The sequence below is a fragment of the Corvus brachyrhynchos genome, unplaced genomic scaffold, assembly GCF_000691975.1.
Source record: "Corvus brachyrhynchos isolate BGI_N302 unplaced genomic scaffold, ASM69197v1 scaffold370, whole genome shotgun sequence".
NCBI lineage: Eukaryota > Metazoa > Chordata > Aves > Passeriformes > Corvidae > Corvus > Corvus brachyrhynchos.
The window spans coordinates 4,211,325-4,230,429 of NW_008235977.1; the positions used below are offsets into that span (position 1 = coordinate 4,211,325).

Sequence of the window (19,105 nt, forward strand, 5' to 3'; positions counted from 1 at the left end):
CACGGCGCTCCTGCCCCGCCCGCGGGCAGCGCGGCCGCCGCGCCTCAGCGCCCGCACCGGCCCTGCCATTTAAAGTAAGGGAAAAAAGGGGGAAAAAACACCCAGGCGGAAAGCCGCCTCCCATTGGCTTCTCCTCCTTTAAATCCTCCTCCCCCTCTACTCGGCCCTAGTGAGGCACATCTGGAGTGCTGTGTCCAGGTCTGGGCTCCTCAGTACAAAAACAAGAGGAGCTACTGGAGAGGGTCCAGCGGAGGCCACAAAGATGATGAGGGATCTCTCTTACAAGGAGAGACTGCGGGAGCTGGGCCTGTTTAGTCTGGAGAAGAGAAGGCTGAGAGGGGATCTCATCATTACATATAAATATCTCAAAGGCAGGTGCCAAGAGGATGGTGCCAGACTCTTCTCAGTGGTGCCCAGCAACAGGATGGGGAGCAATGGCCACAAACTAAAACACAACAAGTTCCACCTCAACACGAGGAAGAACTTTACACTGAGGGTGGCAGAGCACTGAAACAGTTGCCCAGTGAGGTCATGGAGTCTCCAGTGACATTCCAAACCCACCCGGGTGCATTCCTGTGTCCCCTGCTCCAGGTGACCCTGCCTTGGCAGGAGGGGTAGACTGGATGATCTCCAGAGGCCCCTTCCAACAAGCCTAACAATTCTGTGATTCTGTGAAATGTAGAAAAGCATGCTCAAAGAATAGCGTTGGCATATAAAAGCTTAGGGCCATTGCCATTTCGTGTTCCACTCAGCCCTGTGACAGCACTGAGGTGCCAAAACACGTTGAGCATGCAAGGACTGGTGAGTGTTAAAGCAAAGAAAACAGTGGGAAAGACTGGGGAAGAGGCCTGGGTGATGCATCTCTGATTTTATCCTGTCAGGCAGCATCAAATCATGTACAACCACAGAGAAGTATTAATTATACCAAAGCTTTTTAGGAAACACCCCCATTCCAAAAGAAAGCTTCCAGAATGAAGGAGATGAGCGACCTAAAATAACATTTTCAACTTTCAAAAATAAAAGCGATGCTAAAACTGAAAACTATTTCATAAGAGAGGCTGCAAACAGACATCCTGGGTAAAGCATTCCTGTTTTGGGGGAGTTCTTGACACCCAAACTACTGCACAATACACACGAGCATGCCTGGGCATCACCTCTGGGAGGCTGTCACAGAGCTCACACCTGGCTGGGGCTGGCAAACAGCACCCCAGGACTTGCAGAAGTCTCCTGGCCCTGAGAGTGACAGGCATGGGGACACGAGGCTCATGCTGGGCCCTGGCTTGTCCTGTGGCAACAGGCTAAAAGCCGGGGTGCCGCAGGGCTGGGCACTGTGCTCATGCCCCTCACTGGAGTTAGCACTCGCTTTCAGTGCCTGTGCTGAGCTGGGGCTAAGTCTTCCCATCTATTTAGGCAACAGTTTTATAGAATCAGAGAATCATTTAGATTGGAAAGGACCTCCAAGATCATCAAGTCCAACTGATAACCCAGCACTGCCATGTCCACAGCTAAAATATGTCCCTTAGTGCCAGAGCTACAAAGCCTTTAAATACTTCCAGGGATGATGAATCCACCACTGCCCTGGGCAGACTGTTACAATGCTTGGCCACCCCTTCGATGAAGGAACTTTTTCTAATATCCAACCTAAACCTCTCCTGGCACAACCTGAGGCCATTTCCTCTGGATCTATTGCTGCTATGTGGGAAAAGAGGCCAACCCATCTCACTACACCCTCCTTTCAGGTAGTTCTAGGGTGCAATAAGGTCTCCCCTGAGCCTTCCTTTCAACAGACTAAACACCCCCAGCTCCCTCAGCCCCTCCTCATATGACTGATTCTCCAGCCCCTTCACCAGCTCTGTTGCCTGTTCCTGGACACGCTGCAGCAGCTCAATGATTATTGCCAAGCAGGTTTCCAATTGTCAAGCCTAATTCTAATTGTCAGGTAGGTTTCTAACACATTTCCAGTCAGTCATGGGCCTGCCAAAGAATCTCTTGCAGCATTTTCAAAGCCGAAGGCAACACTACACTGGTAACATCAGTCAAAAGAAACACCACTGTAACTGTAGCTGCTGGTCACAGATCATCCATTGCACTACTGTGATCATGTCCTGAAGGGACTGTGCAGGGCTGGGAGAGCCAGGGGATGCACAGGTGCAGAAAAACAGGAACAACATCCCTCTGGTCTCCAACAGCTGGGAACCCTCCCTAGCCTGGAAAGCTGGGAGACTGGGAGCAGGCAGCCACCCCGGTATACCTCCACCAACAAAATCCAGCAGCTCCTTGTACGAAAGGGTTGCTGCTACAGCTGTTGTGACCACCCAACAACAGCACACAATATTACACTCATTACTTGCAAACAGTCCACCTGTGAATTAAAAACCCCATATATTTTACTAATTACTGCCTTCGGAGCCCAGAGAAAGCATTGTGCTGACAAGTGCTGTGCACAGGGTTTGTACACACTGCGTTTGCTGTGTCATTTCATCCAGCTCTAATGGGAACTATGCTCCCTTACAGACCAAAGGAAGGGTTTCTGGGGCTGGGTTGCAACAGGAGACCTGAGCTCGACCCTCAGCAGCAGTTCCCAGGGCAGGCAACCTCAGGTGCACATCAGCTCCAGGTCCTCACGTGTGATTTTTAATCTGACAAGATCCCCAGCCAGGATTAAGCCCCTTGGGCACTAAACACGTGCTGCAAGTGTTTGCAAGGGCAGGTCTGAGGAGCTCGACCCAAAGCCTGTTAAAGCTGGTGACACTGTGCCCTCTGATTTCAAGGAGCTTTGACTTGGGACCTGCTGACCTGGGTAGATTGTGTGCAGATGTTTCATTACTGTTTTAGGTCACCTGTAGGTGGCTGGAGGAGAAAATCAAATAAACTCCTAGCCCTGAGAATTAAAACAAGATGAAGTATTGGAAAGGCATGGTTACCTTGCATTAACACACTGGTATTATTACAACAGTGATTTTTAAACTATCTCCTGTTTTTTAACAAGAATTTAGTAACTAAATTATAAATATCTTTGTATAGGTTTATGGCTACTGTGCTCTTTATTATTCTAGCCCGGTTTCTAATGCAAGGCTCTACTTTTAGCTTCAGCTTTTAATGAATGCAGCTCCCACTGAGCAACTTGGAGCTGTAGGGCAGACATTCCACAGGCTGCCTTCCTCTGCATGGCACAGGCTGCAAGCACAGCTGGTGCCTGACTGGATCACTTCATTGCATCCCAACAGATAATACCCTGGTCCTGGTGCACTGCTCATCTCTTGTGTCACGACCCAAAACAAGCCTTGTCTTGAGCAGCCGCACCTCAGTGTGATGTGGCAGGGGGAGGAAGCTAAGGCGAGGGAGAGACATGGGATGAGAATCTCGAGCCTGTATTTATTTCTGGGTGCCAAAACAGATTTAATATTTTATTAGCTGTGGAGTTTGTAAGACAGCTGATTATGTTGGGCTGAGGCAAAGCAGTCAGTGCCTTTAAATGCAGAGCATCCATTTGAAATGACTACCACAGGCACAGGCCAGGCAGTCGATGAAATATTTAGATCGTAAAGCATTTCAGTGTGCAAGGCTGGGGCCAGACCTGGGCGCTGTGATGTTGAAAACCACAATACCCAAATCTGAGGTGCCCCAGCCCCAAAATGGAGGCCTCAGAGGTGCAGCAGTTGCCCATGGAGTAGGGCTATGGGACTTCAAGTTCTCCTACCCCCTGCCCGGGTGCAGGAACCCTTGCTGGGCATGAACTGGTTTGGGAGAACACAGGCATCAAAGCCTTTCCTGAGACTCAACTTGCCAGAAAATGCTGCCTCTTGCACCCCTCTCCTGAATTTCAGTGGCTGAAAGCATTTTCCTGTAGGGGTAAGGAAGGCACTCTCCCTTCAGAAGAAGTTGTTTTGAAGCAAGTTTGACTTTTTGTTGTCACAAGATCTGATATATATTTTATTAGATTTTTTTTTATTAGTTACTTGCTTATTGGAGTTTGCTAGATCTTCCTATAACATGGTCCAAATCCTCTAAATTCTTCGCATGCCCTGCTCTGTGTGCACATCTTCACCCCAGAGTGATGTGGATGCAGCATCAATACATCTGCAACGGAGGAAACTGCTGCAAACTGAACCACAGAAGCCAGGGAATGGTGTTAGCATTGGTACTGCTGGAGTGGTACCCAGACTGGATGATAGCTATGCTGAAGCTTCAGAGGAACTTGGGTAAGAAACTACTAAACTACTTCTTCTGGGTTAAAATTTGTCACTTAACAACCTCTGCACCAGATGGCAAAGTTGTAATGAGTTTGTCCAAGGGTAACAGAAAAAATGAAACCTGGTTTCTGCCTCCCTCTGATACAATTTCACAGTTCCTGCCCTTGCCCTTCCATCTGCTACTCTTCACAACTCCTCCATATCTGCAAACCCTTCTCCAAGACTTCAACTCCTTCTCTCTGTCCCATAGACCCACAATAACCCACTCTCATTTCTGGACTACTCATGTCCCCTTCTGCCTGGCAATACCTCAGCTCCCTGCCATTTCTCCTGTGCCCAGTTTACAGTAACCCCAGCTTTCTTCCACATCTTCTGACCTGAGCTGTGTGGTTGGCCAGGTGGCAGCAGGAGCACATGCTCTGGCTTTGCCATTGTGCTGCCTGGATGGTCAGTCCTTCAGTCCTGCACACCACAGATGCTGGCTCAGATTCTCCCTGCCTTCCCGACAGAAAGCAGAGAAAATACAATCATTTTTCCCAAGCAGTGCTTAAGTTCATTTAAGAACCCACTGACAAGGAATGCGGCATTCAAAAAAGGGCTACAAAACTCCATGGATTTATCCAAATCCAAATGCCAACTCAATCCCTCATCAGAGGTCACTGGCTGAAACACTTGCTCTGTTTCTCAGTTCATTTTTTTAACTATACACTGGTACTAGGGAGGGCTTTACTGAGGCACAGATTTCTAATTCAGCTGAAGAGTTAAAGGGAAGCCATGACAAGCACTCTCTGCCCCAGGTGTTCCCCCCAGCATGCCCACAGCCACACGGTGACTTTACAAAATCTATTTATACGTGCAGTAATCCACTATTGGTACGGGTTGGAAAATGTTGCGCAGTCTGAGAAGAATCAATATGGAGTCTAAAGAGCTAGAAAGCCCTGAAGATTTTTGTTAGTAACTAAAATCTCCTAATAATCCAAAAGCCTTGAAGTTATACCTGTTATGCTGCGAATACCTTGTAATAAGTACTTAGGTAGAGTTTCAAAATCAAACCCATGATGCAAAGCAGGTCACTGCAACACAGCTTTATAGACTAAGGAACCTCCATCTAAACAAAGGCTCTATTTTCAAAAACTCTGTGCCTGGGAAAGGTGTTCCTTTCCTCAGCTATGGATTTTTTTTTTTTTTTACCTAATTCTTCTTTCATTATACACTGCTCTCAGCTGCTCTCGCTGTTCTGCGTAGAACTGAGATTTACCAAAGCCTTTTCTCAGAGCTTTTATTTTCTTAGAATATTTCCTTCTTGTTTGCAACCAGGTTGATTAAAAGTAAGGACAAATATGATTGCAGGATACCCAAGCACATGCCATGGAAGTCACTCAGTGCTGCCCTAATTTTCAACTCTGTTACTACCAAAAGTACATGACAGTGGGGATTGCACAATTGCTCTAAACCTTAGGGCACAACATTGATTTCTATGTCATGATTATTTTTGGAATGTGCCATCCTCCTGCTTTCAAAAAAAGGTTTGATAGTTTTTAAGTTAAAATATAACAGAATATAGATATAAAGCCTAATTCCACTTTCTTGTATGAAGAGATCCTGAATATTTAAAATAGGTTTAGCCCATTGCTATTAGTTTTAATTCTTTTGGTGTTAGTTGGATGTGCATGTACTGCTATAACTCAAAGAAGAAACACAAAATCAGTGTATGCACTGAATTCTGTACCCATTAAAGAACCCCCAGCGATTATCACTTTGAGACATTTGGGGAAGGACTTGGTTTGTTTTTTTTTTTTTTTAATTGATAAAATATCCCATTTAGCAGCAGAACTTGAAGAACATGCTCAGTTTTACTCATGTACTTACACTTCAGTGTATCCTGCAGGACTTCATTGGATAGGGGCTGAGTTGCAGAAATTCATTTCATCCAGTCAGCAACATCTGTGCAAAGATATTTAGAACTGCTTAAACCATCATATTTGCAAAATTTTCCATGAAAAAAACCAACATTATTTACTTAGAATTTGCCTAGATGCTTAAAAATTTGCTAAAAAATAATTATGACGAAGTTACAATATAAAGGCACTCTGCTCAAAAAAAAAGAGATGGAATAGGTGGGTATTCTTTTCTCCCATAGAACAACCTATACTTACCATCCAAGTAAAAAAGAAGAAACCAGAATCACAGAATCATTTAGGCTGGGAAACTGCTAAGATAATCAAGAAAATAAATGACGCATTTCTACACAGCACAAATGTTTATTCAACTGACTGTACTAGTTGTTAGATGCTTTTGTTTCCATTTGCATAATTAATCCAGCAATCATTAGGAAGTTTGTAGTGGAAATCCATTTGGGCAATTTTAGGAATCTTTAAAACAAAATCTGTGCTCTTGGGGATTTCCAGGTTTTGTGTCCTGGAACAGAGAGTGGTGCTGACTCCTCGGGACTCTCCAAACTCTCCCCAAGGGCAGTGAGGTCAGTGTCTCTGAGTAACCACAGAGCAAAGACACCCAAGGAATTCAGAAGCAGCCAAAAAATTGAGCACTAATTCTCACTGGAGATGACAGTTTTCTGGAAGAGTGGAATTTCTTCCAGCACGAGGAGATTGAGCATTTCAGCTAAGGAATACTCACTGGCAGTGAGCCCTGACCTGGGCCCTGCAGTAACAGAGGAGTGCACCCTGTTCCCCACACACAATGGCCTCAGGCCAAGGGCTGATCTTGGGGCCACAGCAATAATTAGGGGTGTTTTTTTCTAAGAAACCTTTCTTCATGATGGCTCCTTCTGTGGTGCACACAGAAGCTAAATCACCACAGCAGCACTGCACATTCATCATGGAGGAAAACTGAAACAGCAGCAACAAACCCCCCCAGGAGCTCTGCCTGGGGAAGAGGCAGCTATTGCTTTTTTTCAGTCTATTTATGAAACTGAAGACTGTGTTTGGCAGGAGGTCAGCAGTGAGTCTGAGCATACATTGACTATGGACACACGTGGCTTCTGCCACCCCACAGCCTGAGCAGCCCTGGTGTGGTTTGCACCAGCCTGTGCAGCCAGGCACTTACCTCCTGGTGAGCAGAGACCATCCTTACCCTGTGCACAGGGCTGGAAAACATAAATAGATACAATAAATACCAAATCTTATTCACTTTTTTTTTCAAATAAGGCAGTATACCAGCCACAGAAATATTCCTAATTTATATGCAAGTCCTCTTTTACTTAATTTTTTATCAGTACCTAACAGCACTAAGGCATGAGGCCTAGGCAGACATGCAAACTGCAGCCCTGGAAAACCCAGGCAGCAGCACAGCAAGAGGATTAACCAAACATGAGGCATTAGAATATTGCAAAGAGGATCAAAGGAGATTTGTGACTGAAAAGCCACCCACCAGAATTACAGTCAGCTGAGAAGCCGGACAGAGAAAAAGCGGGTAGATGTTTTGCATTTAGATCTCTCCTAGAATAAACTCAAACTTTGGGATGTGCACTGCAATACACCACCAGATCAGGCTTCCCTGTGACATAGAGCTGCAAACAAAGCCATCTTCTTTCTACACTGAAAATTATAGCTTCGTGACAGTCAAATATTAGCTGGAAAAAAGCAAGAATCATGTTGAAAGACGGTTGCTGGCACGCCTAAAACAAAGAGCCCTGAGGGCACCAACAAAGCAGTAGCTGTACAAAAATTGCCACACAAAAGGAAACAATACAGAGAAATAAGAGGAATGTAAGGCCCAATCTTGCCATAACATTTCCTTCTCCAAAATAAAAATCACTGTCAGGGCTCCTGCTCCAAAAAGATACTAAAATTAATTATTAAACAGGAAATTGCCTCCCAGCAGAGATAAAGACAGACATCACTGCAGGCGAGGTTGTGGATCAGCAGAACAGTGACACTCTAAAACCCTGCTCCCCCAAATTTTGTAACATCTGTGGACGTTAATGTACTTAATGTAGAGAAGTCGTATGTTTCAGAGGAATGTTGTACCAACATCTGTACCTTCAAATTTCCACACTGAGATCAGCATTATGATGAGCAACAACTCCTCCCTTTTCCTCCCCCTCTGCCTTGCTTTCACACCTTGCTTTGGCTGCACCTGCCTTTATATCCATCCACAAGTCTTTCCTTCCTCCTACTTTCTTCAGATCCATCAGGAGAGAGGAGGGTATGAGCAGCCAGGTGGGTGTGTGGCTGTTAACTGAGCTTAACCCACCACATTATTTCATCCCAGCTTTGCTCATAGTAAGTCATCCTGCCCCTAAGAACTAATTCATCCCCTAAAACATATTCTTCATGTGTTTTTAGGGACTAGGCTAAAGATGATGAATGGGTGTGAAATTGAGAGTTTTTCCTAGTACCTGTAGTAAGTCCCCAAACCATGTTTCTCTGTGAGACCAGTTTCTCCACCTTGAAAGATTAAGCACTACAAACATGTGAAAGGGTGAACTCTTGCTGCCATAAGAGCAGTGGTGATGGCTTTTGCTGCTTTAAGAGCCTGGCCCACTTCTCTCAATCTTCCTTGAGGGCAGGCATGCATCCCCCCCAACTCTCAGGGATATCACAGGCAGCCTGTGGAGAGACCACCAAAGACTGCTCCTGTCATGCAGTCTGAACTGCTCAGTGCCCTAATGAGGTGGGCAATAAAACTGGCTTCCTTTGAGCACAGGGCAAATGCATTTTCAAATAGGAAATGAGACAGGAGATGCCTTAGGAAGAAGCCGGGGTAGTGACTCCTTCAGAGGATACATTAAAGCAACGACAGGGGACTGAAGGATACAGATGCTGAGGAATCACATCCCTCGGGGAGATTTATGGATGACTGAATTTGAGCTACTGCTGCTGCTGAAAACTTCCATTTCCCTAAATTGCCTTGCTGACTGAGATCAAGCCCTCTGTACACTTTTTCTCATACACCAACATCACCTTTTGCAGCACAAATGGAAAATAAAAATAAAGTGTCTTGGGGTGACTTTATGATGTGTATCCCCTATTGCTGCTTTATGCCCAGAAATTAACTTTGTGCCTTTATACGGAACCTGGCGGGGGAGGGCTGGTTGTAACCTGTTTTCTATTGGAGGATATTTTTCCTCCAAATTTGTCCAAACCGGCACATAAAGTCACAAAATCACTTCATCTGTCACTGAAATGAGAAGATGAATTTGAAATTAATTTTCAGAAGAGTCTAATTTACCAACAGTGTCATCATGATTACCTCACATACTAAATATTTTGATGTCTCCAGACATTATTCAATACCCAAATGTTCTAATTGTCTTATCTGAGATACCATCCAATATTAGATGTCCTTTCCACTTTATCACGAGGTTTTCAGCTGCATCGTCTTCAAATCAGACAGGGAAGTTTATGACATTATATAGATCAAATAGAAAGATGCAAAAACATTTTTTGGAGGTTGTAACTAGAAATATTATCTATAACCACATAACAGCAAAGAACCAAATAATGAATTTCATTCAGTCTATAGGTAGATCCCTATACACATAACTTTGCAATTTGATTTCAAGAAGAAAAAAATAACTTTTAACATTGAAAAAGTCATTTATTTGGGGGAACACAACTGTCTTGAGGACATCATGAGCAAGTGGAACACCTCTGCTGAAATAAATGTCAGTCATAGATAGTCTGTGTAATGGTGACGCTGCGAGACTCAACAGAGCATGAGCTCACATTTCAGGGGCCCTTTTGGACTAGAGTTCTTCAAGTCTCATTTTTCCCAATTTCTCATTAATTTTATGATATCCATTCCTACCTTTAATATAGCAGTGGCAAGAATATTTCAGTTGGAATATGGAGTTAGATGGCATAAGCTTGCTACACATTTACTTCATTAAGGCAAGGCTTTGAAGAAAAGCTAATCTTGAGCGCATATAAAAAAGTTTTTATGACTAAAAAGACTCAAAGTATTTGATCTGTTAATATGCATAATTCTAAACAAGCCATTGCAGCTAAAGATTAGCTACTGCTAAAAAAATCTAGAAACTGAGATGGCATGATTTGAATAGTAAAGGGTTTGTGGAATAAGCTTTGAGACAGAATAACATCAGGATTAATACCTAGGTTTTAGTGTTAATTGAGATATAGCATTCACCTTTGACAGGTGGTGGGTGCACTCATAGGTTTGGGACTGGCAGAGGCTGCTGAGCTAAGCCAGGGCTGGAGCTAGGGTCAAGTCAGACCTACAATACACTACCAGTATGCCCTGAGAGGTGATGCCTAAGCATTGGGTTAGGCAAAGACAAATAGGGTTTAGACTGGAGGAAAACTTGGATCTAAGGCAAAATCTTGTTTATAGAAGCCTGCCAAAAAACAACCAAGGCTACAAAATTTATCCATGGATGTTTAATGGTGGTAGCTCCAACCTCCATCCATTTTCCAGCAAGCTCTGGCTTACGAAAGAGCACACCTCGGGCAGTATGAACTGATGCTGGTTTTGTTATACAAGCAGAAGTGCACGTGAGAAAAATGTGATGAGTATTATATGAGAATTAAACCTCTCTGGATCAGCACTGGGCTGTTGTAAAGTGCAGACACCAAGAGGCATCAGACATACTGTATCGCATTGGTTTGGGATGTGGCCCTAAGTTTTAACAAGGACAGATATGCACAGACATACACACAGAGAGAGTTTTGTACTCTAATAATCTATGATCCAGTAGCTCATAAAACTAGAAAATGCCTTGGAGGGAGTTTCAGTATGATATGGTTATATTTTGATAAAGTAGTTAATATAGGAAAGTAATACAATCTCTGAGAGAAAAACGGGCTACAAAAAATCCAGGAAGGCCATTCTAATGCAGGTGGTCTGCCAACAATTCTATAGCTTAATACTAACTTGAATAACTTCTCACTCTCTTTCTGGCTGTCCCTTCTTCCCCTTGCCTTCAAGTCAGAAGTCTTTTTGATGCTGAATTAAAGATTGTTCATATCACACAGTTCAAAGTTCAAGATCCTGCTTGTATGCGGCATGACCTCTTACTAGCTGGAAAACTTTACTCAAATACAGGCTCTGTGATGAGAGGCCAACTACTGGATGCAGTTTCCACAGCAAAATTTGTGTCACTTAGCTTCAAAACAAGCCTGCATTTAGTGAACTAAAGGAGTTGTTCAGTGGCACAGCTAAGAGCTCACAAACACACACAGTCTGACAAATTCTTTTCAGCCAGCGTCAACAGTATCCACATACAGACAGGCATTTCAAGCCTCAGTTCTTCTGAATCAGACAGGATGAATCAGGATGAATAGTTTCAGCCAAAGAAGAATATTTTGTGTTTTTATCCATCTCATCTAGGAACAGCATCACATACTACTAGTAGATAAATAAATAACTGCTAACTGCCTGCAACCTGTACCATTTGCCACCTTCATACCCAGCTGCCTGCTAACAGAGGTCTCACTGGGGCACTGTCTTGGAACACCATACATTCTGTTCTCACAACTGTCCTCCAAGCAGAAAATTAGATTTACTTTTGAACAGTGGGGAAATGAGAGACAATGAGGGGGAATGGGTGTGGAAGTTTGGAAAATGTGTAGGCTCACCATATGTGTGCAGTGAGGAGCTGTGCAGAGCGATCTGAGCCAGCACTGCACAAGCCGGGCCACGGCACTGGGCACAAGGAATCGTGTTGTGCCGTATGGCTGTGCTGCAGTGACAGCAGGGATGTGTCACCTCCCTCGGAGCTGGCTCCAGTGCCTTAGCAGAGCTTTGCTTCGTGGGTGCATGGCCAGGAAGCGGGTGGGCCGACAGCTGCCGGAGGCAGTAGGAGGAATACAGTCCCTGATCAACTATTAGTGCTCGTGGTGCCACTGCTGCTGGGCGGGAAACACCAATCTGTCCATGGTGACCCCAACAACTCAGAGAACAGAACCAGAAAATTGGCTCTTCAGTTTGCCATAGTGACTCCATAGAGCAAGATTTCATATAATGAAGAGATGAATCCATATTTGCGTGACAGAATTATCGATTATTTCAGTAGAGCCAAGACCCAAGTTTTAATATTCTGAAACCAAATATGATCCTTTGAGCTTCATCAATCACCTTTCTCTATACCAAAAAAAAGATCCTAGGCCCCTCCATCTTGTTTATGGCTGTAAACAATTTGCTACCCAATTTACTACTGCCTTGATTTTAATTAATAAAGGAGTTCATAAGATTTTTTCTTCTAAAGTCTTTGGACAGAATTGATGTAAAATATACTAGATAGAGACCTGCTATAAGTAAAAATAATTTTGAATAAAGATATATCTATTGAATTCACTTCTGAGATTCCCTTCAGGCTTACAATACAAGCACTCTATTCCAAACATAATGACAGGCACGATAAATTAATGACTTGTATTTATGAATACAACATTATTTCATGGATAGCACATACATACTTATCACATCATACTGTCATAGTATTTGTTTGATGTTCATATAAGGGCACAGTTAAGAAGAGAGTGTTCATCACCTTTTTATTAAGGTGACAAAAAAATGAGAACCATCTCTCACTTGGAAGAAGCTTGTTTGGAAATAATTTGAAACACTAGCCCTCTCAGGAGATGCAGCAAAAATATCTCTTCTATCATCTTACAAGAGTAGCCTGTGAGCCACGTTAATCATCTTGGACTGAAATTTATAACAACATATGGAAGACTTGCCTCACTATTATTAGAAGTTGCAAGTTTCATATGTGTTCGTCAACTAATTTAAGGGTCACTCCTGCTTCGAACATTATACCCCAAGTAATAAGTGCTATAACAGGTCATTTGCATTCAGGAAATTATTTTTGGAAGAAGCTCCTGCTTGATGCAAAAGGGCAAAGGACACTGGAAACTAAAGTCAAGAATTTAGTTCTCTTGGACCCTGATCCCCACAGCTTTTGCAGGTCCATATGATCTTTTAATTCCGTTTCAAAGGATTTTGATAACATTGCCTTTGGAATATTTTGTCTTTAGTGATATTTTTCCAGGTTTTATTAGTATTTACTCATGGCTTTGTGTATGTGCTTCTTAAAGAACAGAATCGCACACAAGATTTGGTCTCTTCAACCAGCACTGTGACTTTTTTGCACTTTTCCCATGCTTCAAATTTATTATTTCATCCTTAGATGGAAGAAAGCCACTTCATGCTATAACATCTCTGTTTGACTCTGTCAGTATTATGGGCATGAATAAAGAATTTAGTGAAAAGCTGTCTCCATCCTTTTGGGGATTGATACAGCTTCTCAGCTCTCCCTAGCAGAAAACTACAAGCAAGGTTTTGTGCTCCGCCCTGCAGTGAATTTGATGGTGTTAGAAATGTTTACGTAGGCATGTTGATGATGATACCATTGCACTGCAATAGTATCCATACCCCACCCTCCTCCCCAAAATCAAAATCCCCCAGGCTCAGTCCTACAGCCATGAAAAGACATTTTGGAAGGTTCTCAGCCACTTCCAAAAGTCGCCACTGAGCATCAGTCAAGTGAACAAAGCCTGTTTATTTAAGCTCTGAAATACTTTTTTTCCCTCATAAATTTTCTTTAAATATAGTCATGCTGCTCCTACACTCAAGCATACAGCAGATGGAAAGTAAATTTATTCTAGCTTATTTCCTGAACACTGAGCATGCAGCAGGCAAAATCATAGGTGGTGGTGTATACACTGGCTGCATGATACACCACTGGGTAGTAGTAAAAACGATATTACATTTTACTTTTACCCTGTGAGAAGTAGATTTCAGATCTTCTAGAGGAAATCAAATCTCATCTTTGAAAAATTTTGTGTTCTTATCCACTGTTAAATTACATTTAAGGGATGTCACTGACAGAAGTATTTAGTATTCTAATTATCACCCCAGTAAACTCAAGTGCAGTACTTAAAACTATTGCATGATTAAAAAAAACCTTAATAATACATTGTTTGCACAAATTAAACCTATGCAAATTTCTTTTTAGATTCAAGACATTTCCATGTCAATGAAGTAGCCGGAACCACCCAAAGTGGAATAATTTAGAGCTGCTTTTTAAGAGCCACAGTTCTCATGAGGTTTGGCCATAGCTAAATGGGAAGCACTTTGGGAAAAATGCTTCTGTTCTGCCTTCCAGTCAGACAAACCTGTGAAGCAAACTGTTCAGCTGGGAGCACTCAGGCAGCCAGAGGAACAATTGAATTACCTGAAAGGCTTACAGGGTTTCATGTTTATTACTATTTTAAAGAATTGTTATTATTTAAAGAGAATGCCACTGCGGATAGCTTAATTAAAAACTTCTCTTCAACATGCAGCTGGGTTTTTTTGTAACTTCCAAATACAGGTGTGTAGAATGAGTAAATATAAGACAACTCCAGTTTATCTACATCTGTATAATCTATATGTTACCTTGCTAGAAATATTGTAGACAGTTGCAGAATATTGTTGATTACTCCATCTTCAAAGAAAGAAACTCCATGCAGAGTAACCCTAGAGAGACAAAAATGATACAGAGCTGAAGCACCAATACCAAAAAAGCAGAGCTGTTTACTATAGAAAAAAAAGAACAAGATAAATTATCTAAAGTTATGCATGGTACAGAGAAGGCAGATAAGAAATCACTGATTTCTCGTAAAAATAAATTAAAAAAAGAGAGAGTACAATAGACCATATAATGGAATGGAAAGAAAAGACATTTCATATGGGTTAAAAAGACAATACCTAATACATAGAGAGCCCACAGGAAATGCCACCATTATAACTGATTTAGAGCACCCAGATCTACTGCAGTGTGCACCTCAAAGCTTGGAAAGGATTTTTGATCGCAGGCTTTGACACTAAAGCCAGTCCTTAGCAGAGCTCAAGGTGTGATGCAGTAGATTATTTTGCAGGCTTGCTGAGATTTCTTGAGGATTATACAGTTTCCTAGAGTCCATGATTTTGGTAATATAACAAAGGACCTGGTTATATTCAAACAGGTACATGTTATCTCTGATTTCACAGCCTCAGCCAAAATTGGTGGGTTATTAATTAAACAGCAGAAAACAGAAAAGCACATATGTCATAGAACACGCAGCTTAAAGACAGTTTTCCTGGAAAACAAGACACTGGTGAAAACCTGAAGAGAGAATGGAGAGATAAGAGAGGTGAGATCAGGTCAAGTTACAAAGTTTGCATTCCCTGTAGCCATGTTTCCCTTCATACCTCTGGATAAAGCCCTTTGAATCTGATGAAAAAGAGGCCCATAAATTCTAAGGAATTAGCAATTAGTAAGCACAGAAATATAAATCAACTGAATGTTAATGCTTAGGACACTAAATGGCTGAATTAGATCCAAGAATACAACCCTGAGAGTCGGCAATGAGATATTGAAAAGATATTTGCGTTACATCTTTACAAAAGCAGAGGAACCTTACCAGGCTTGTTTGAATTGGAATGAAAGCAACCTCAATTCCTGGCTCCCAAGGATTTTACCATATGGATGCAAAGCCTGCTCTGGAGACGTGACTCCTCAGACACTCACAAGAACTGCCCCAACCCCATTAGCTTTTTGGTTGATTACAACTCATTAAGAAGATTTGTGTTTTATCGTGGTCTTCTCTTTAAACACCTGCTCTTACTCTATCCTTTGTAGAGTGCCACAAAAGATTTTTGCAGGAAAACCCCAAACCAAATCCACTCTATTTTATAGCAGCTACTGCAGTTGTTGCAAATTTGCAAATGGCGTACCTGGATGCAAACTGTGATGGATATTTTCCCCTGTGCTCTGAACCAGTGTAGATAAGACAAAATAATTTCAGTTCTTTAGCCATGTCTCAGACCAACCTTCATCACCAGCTCAGCTGAGGTAGTGCCAGTGTATTTGGGCAAGCTGGTTCCAGCTTCTCATTTTTCCCCTTGCCTTTGCTTCCCTTCTTGGCACTTCTCAGGAATAAAAAATGTGAGGAAAGTGTCTCCCAAGGCAAAGCTGGAAAATGTACTTGTCCTCAGAGGAAATCTGACTTCCCCCCAGATTAAAGCCTAAATAATACACTCCAAGCTCAATTCACTGCTGGAAGATGGAAAAATACTTGTTTATCATCACCACAACCTGCAGCTGGGAGAAGAGGAACCACCATTCCCATGCTCCATAGCTGTTACTTTACAAACCAGGCAGCTGCAGACCGTGTGTTGGTCTCCTCTAATCCTCCACAAATTCCCGTGATTGGGAATGCTTGTGCTGTGTGTTCTTGTGCTGTCTGCTTTTATGCTGAATGAGAAACTCCATGGGGACCATGCTGTGAGAAAGCCAAAGTGGAAACACCCCCCTCGTACCGTTGGCTGATTTTTCTTATTCTGTACAGAAAGAGGAAAAGTTTGGCCAGGGCACCACAACCCTTCTCATGTGAGGCGATCCTTTGGTGCATTTCTGGCAAGGGTGTGGGCTCCCTGACTGCCCTTCCTTCCAGCACAAGCATCCAGCCAGCCATGCTCTGGTCCCAGTGCCTGTTACTTTCCCAAGGAAGGAGGATATGTGATTTATATACTGCAGATGCCAAACACACTCATTTGAGAGGAAAGAGGTGCACAAAGCATGATGGGTGTGTTGTAGGAACTGCATATTAATGCCAGTTCCCAAAGAGCAACTCAACCCCAATGACTGGCTCTAATGCCCCAGCTTAGGAAGATGGCTGTTTTCAGGAAGCAAAACCTTTCCAAATGCTGCAAACACTCGGAGCATTCTGGGGCTCTAATCCTTTATAAGCTAACTAAAAAGAGCACATCTCATACCTTGCTATTTGGAGCAATTACTGACAGAGGTGACTTTCTCATGGTCTGCAAACCATGAATGACACCATTATACTGAAACACACTTTTCAATTAGATTCTCTCTGGAAAATAAAAATTAAATTCTGTGCTATGCAATGGTATTTGCTGGTATTATCCTCTGAGTTTGTACTTGCTGCACTGTTCTGTTTTACTCTGGGCTAACACAGCTTAGGGCCTTTCCAAAAACTTCTTGAAACACAGCATATCAAAATGCAAAACTAACATCCTTTCACTTGTAATATGCTTATTTCAAAATTACTCACAGGAAAGGCTACAAAATTGCCTACCAGCTTTGCTCATTTTGTTACACTTTATTAGGCCTAAATGGCTGCAAGAACAGGAAATTTAGCCCTATGCAGCAGCAGCAATGCTCAAACTGAAAAAAAAAAGAAGCTGTTAATCTGAGTTACGATTAATAAATTACTAATTTATATCTATATCAGGTGACACTAAATGTTAGCCCAAAGTGCAAGATGTTAGCATTTTTAAGTACAGCATTCTTCCTATACGAACAGCAAATACCCATTTCATATCATTCCAGATACATACTGAAATAAGTAATTCCTTCACATTATTTTGATAAACCTTATTTCTTGTAAGAAACATTGACCATTCGCCAGGTAGCACAATTGTGGCAAGTATTTTGTGCCATTATGGTCCCCCAGATAATGCCTGATTGACTGATGTGAGGGAAGGGCTATACAGAAAGGAAATCTCATTTCTTAAACCAGCCAGTGCAATGAGAAAGCTGTTGAGCAGAAACTGCTCTTTTGCTTGAATGTCTAATTAAACATATCTATATCTATCTATATGGAATTATATGTACACAAACCATATAACTAGAGATTTACCAACACAGTAATTTTTAACACAGTTTAGGATCTAGTGAAGCAATTTCTCTCTACCAAGTTATTACTAGGATATTAAAATTTACCACACTGCTTTCTCAGAGTTACTCATATAAATCATTAGATACATCAATTAAAGTTCAGAATTAGCAAAGCAGACAACTGCACAATTCAATAGTTATTCACTAATTCTCATTTGTTCTAGAGGCTTTGGACAGAATGACAAAATGCTTCCATTTCTTAATGTTGAGCTACTTCAGTAAATTGTAGAAAGTATAATAAAGTAATTTGATGTCGTCAATTTTATTTCCATTTTGCACTGCATTCCTAATTGTACCATCCCTCTCTTTTCATTAATATGCTCTGGAAAGCCTCAAAAGTTTGGTCAAGTGCTTACATTTTTAATTGATCATAACCTTGGCTTTTGTATGCAGCAAGCCTTTTTTCTTTTCAAAACTTCAGAAGCAATTGTGAAGTTCCTCAGATTTGTGTACTGGAAAAACCCTGGTGCAAAGTTCACTTGACATAAAAAAAGCTTTGTGTAATTATCACAAAATCAGTAGCAAATAAATAACTCTGTATCTATTAATCTGGGTATCCATGGAATATTTTTCTCTATTAGCTCTTCCAGATCTACTCACTAAAAGCCACTCTACAGCCTTCATTATACTAGGATATCTTAAAAATAATCTCTGAAGAAACAACCACTGTAATACTTCAGACTTAATATGTGATCTCTGTTTTTTAAGCACCCTTTCAATTCTTTGCATAGTCAATAGAGAGTATGAAATCTTCACATGATTTCCATGAGTGTGGGGCATATATCCATGGATACAGTGATAGTCAGGCTCTTTGCTATGAAGAGGTAATCCTTAAGTAGTTTTAAATTTCTGCAGAATGGTAGAGGGGGTTGAAAGTCTGTTACTGATGGTAAAAACCCCCCAAACAGTAAACTCCCTTGTGGCTTATTCTTGTTTATCAACCAGTTGGCTAATGTTGCCAACTAGCAGGCTGGTGGGAGAGAAAAACTTGAAATCCCAAGGATAATAAACAAAAACCAAAACCAAACTTTTAAATTTTTAAAGCATCAGCCTTTAAAATTGTTAGGAATTGGAAGTGTCTCCTAGAGGAACCAGAGGCAATTCCCAAGAGAAAAGGGCAGTAAATCTAATGCTTTAGCCAGTACAGGCAGCTTTCCTTCTGTTGGTGCTCTTATGTGATGCTTCATAATGGAGCTCATAAATAGGGAACGTCTTTACTACATCAGCAGGGAGTGAACAACAAATAAGGGAAGATATAAAG

At 41.9% G+C, this 19,105-nt stretch overlaps 1 protein-coding gene across 2 annotated transcripts in view; it reads right to left on the reverse strand.

Moving 5' to 3' along the window:
- The window catches only part of CUNH2orf88 (chromosome unknown C2orf88 homolog), a 39,457-nt gene that overhangs the window by 12,081 nt on the left and 8,271 nt on the right, over nt 1-19,105 (reverse strand). Inside the window, exons 2-4 of one of the 2 annotated variants that reach the window (XM_017728881.1) lie at nt 14,556-14,636; nt 7,260-7,299; nt 6,063-6,137 (exon numbers count right to left, since the gene is read on the reverse strand). The gene's annotated coding sequence lies outside the window, so the exon portion shown is untranslated. The remainder of the gene's footprint in view (nt 1-6,062; nt 6,138-7,259; nt 7,300-14,555; nt 14,637-19,105) is intronic. The other variant, XM_017728887.1, reaches the window with a different exon arrangement.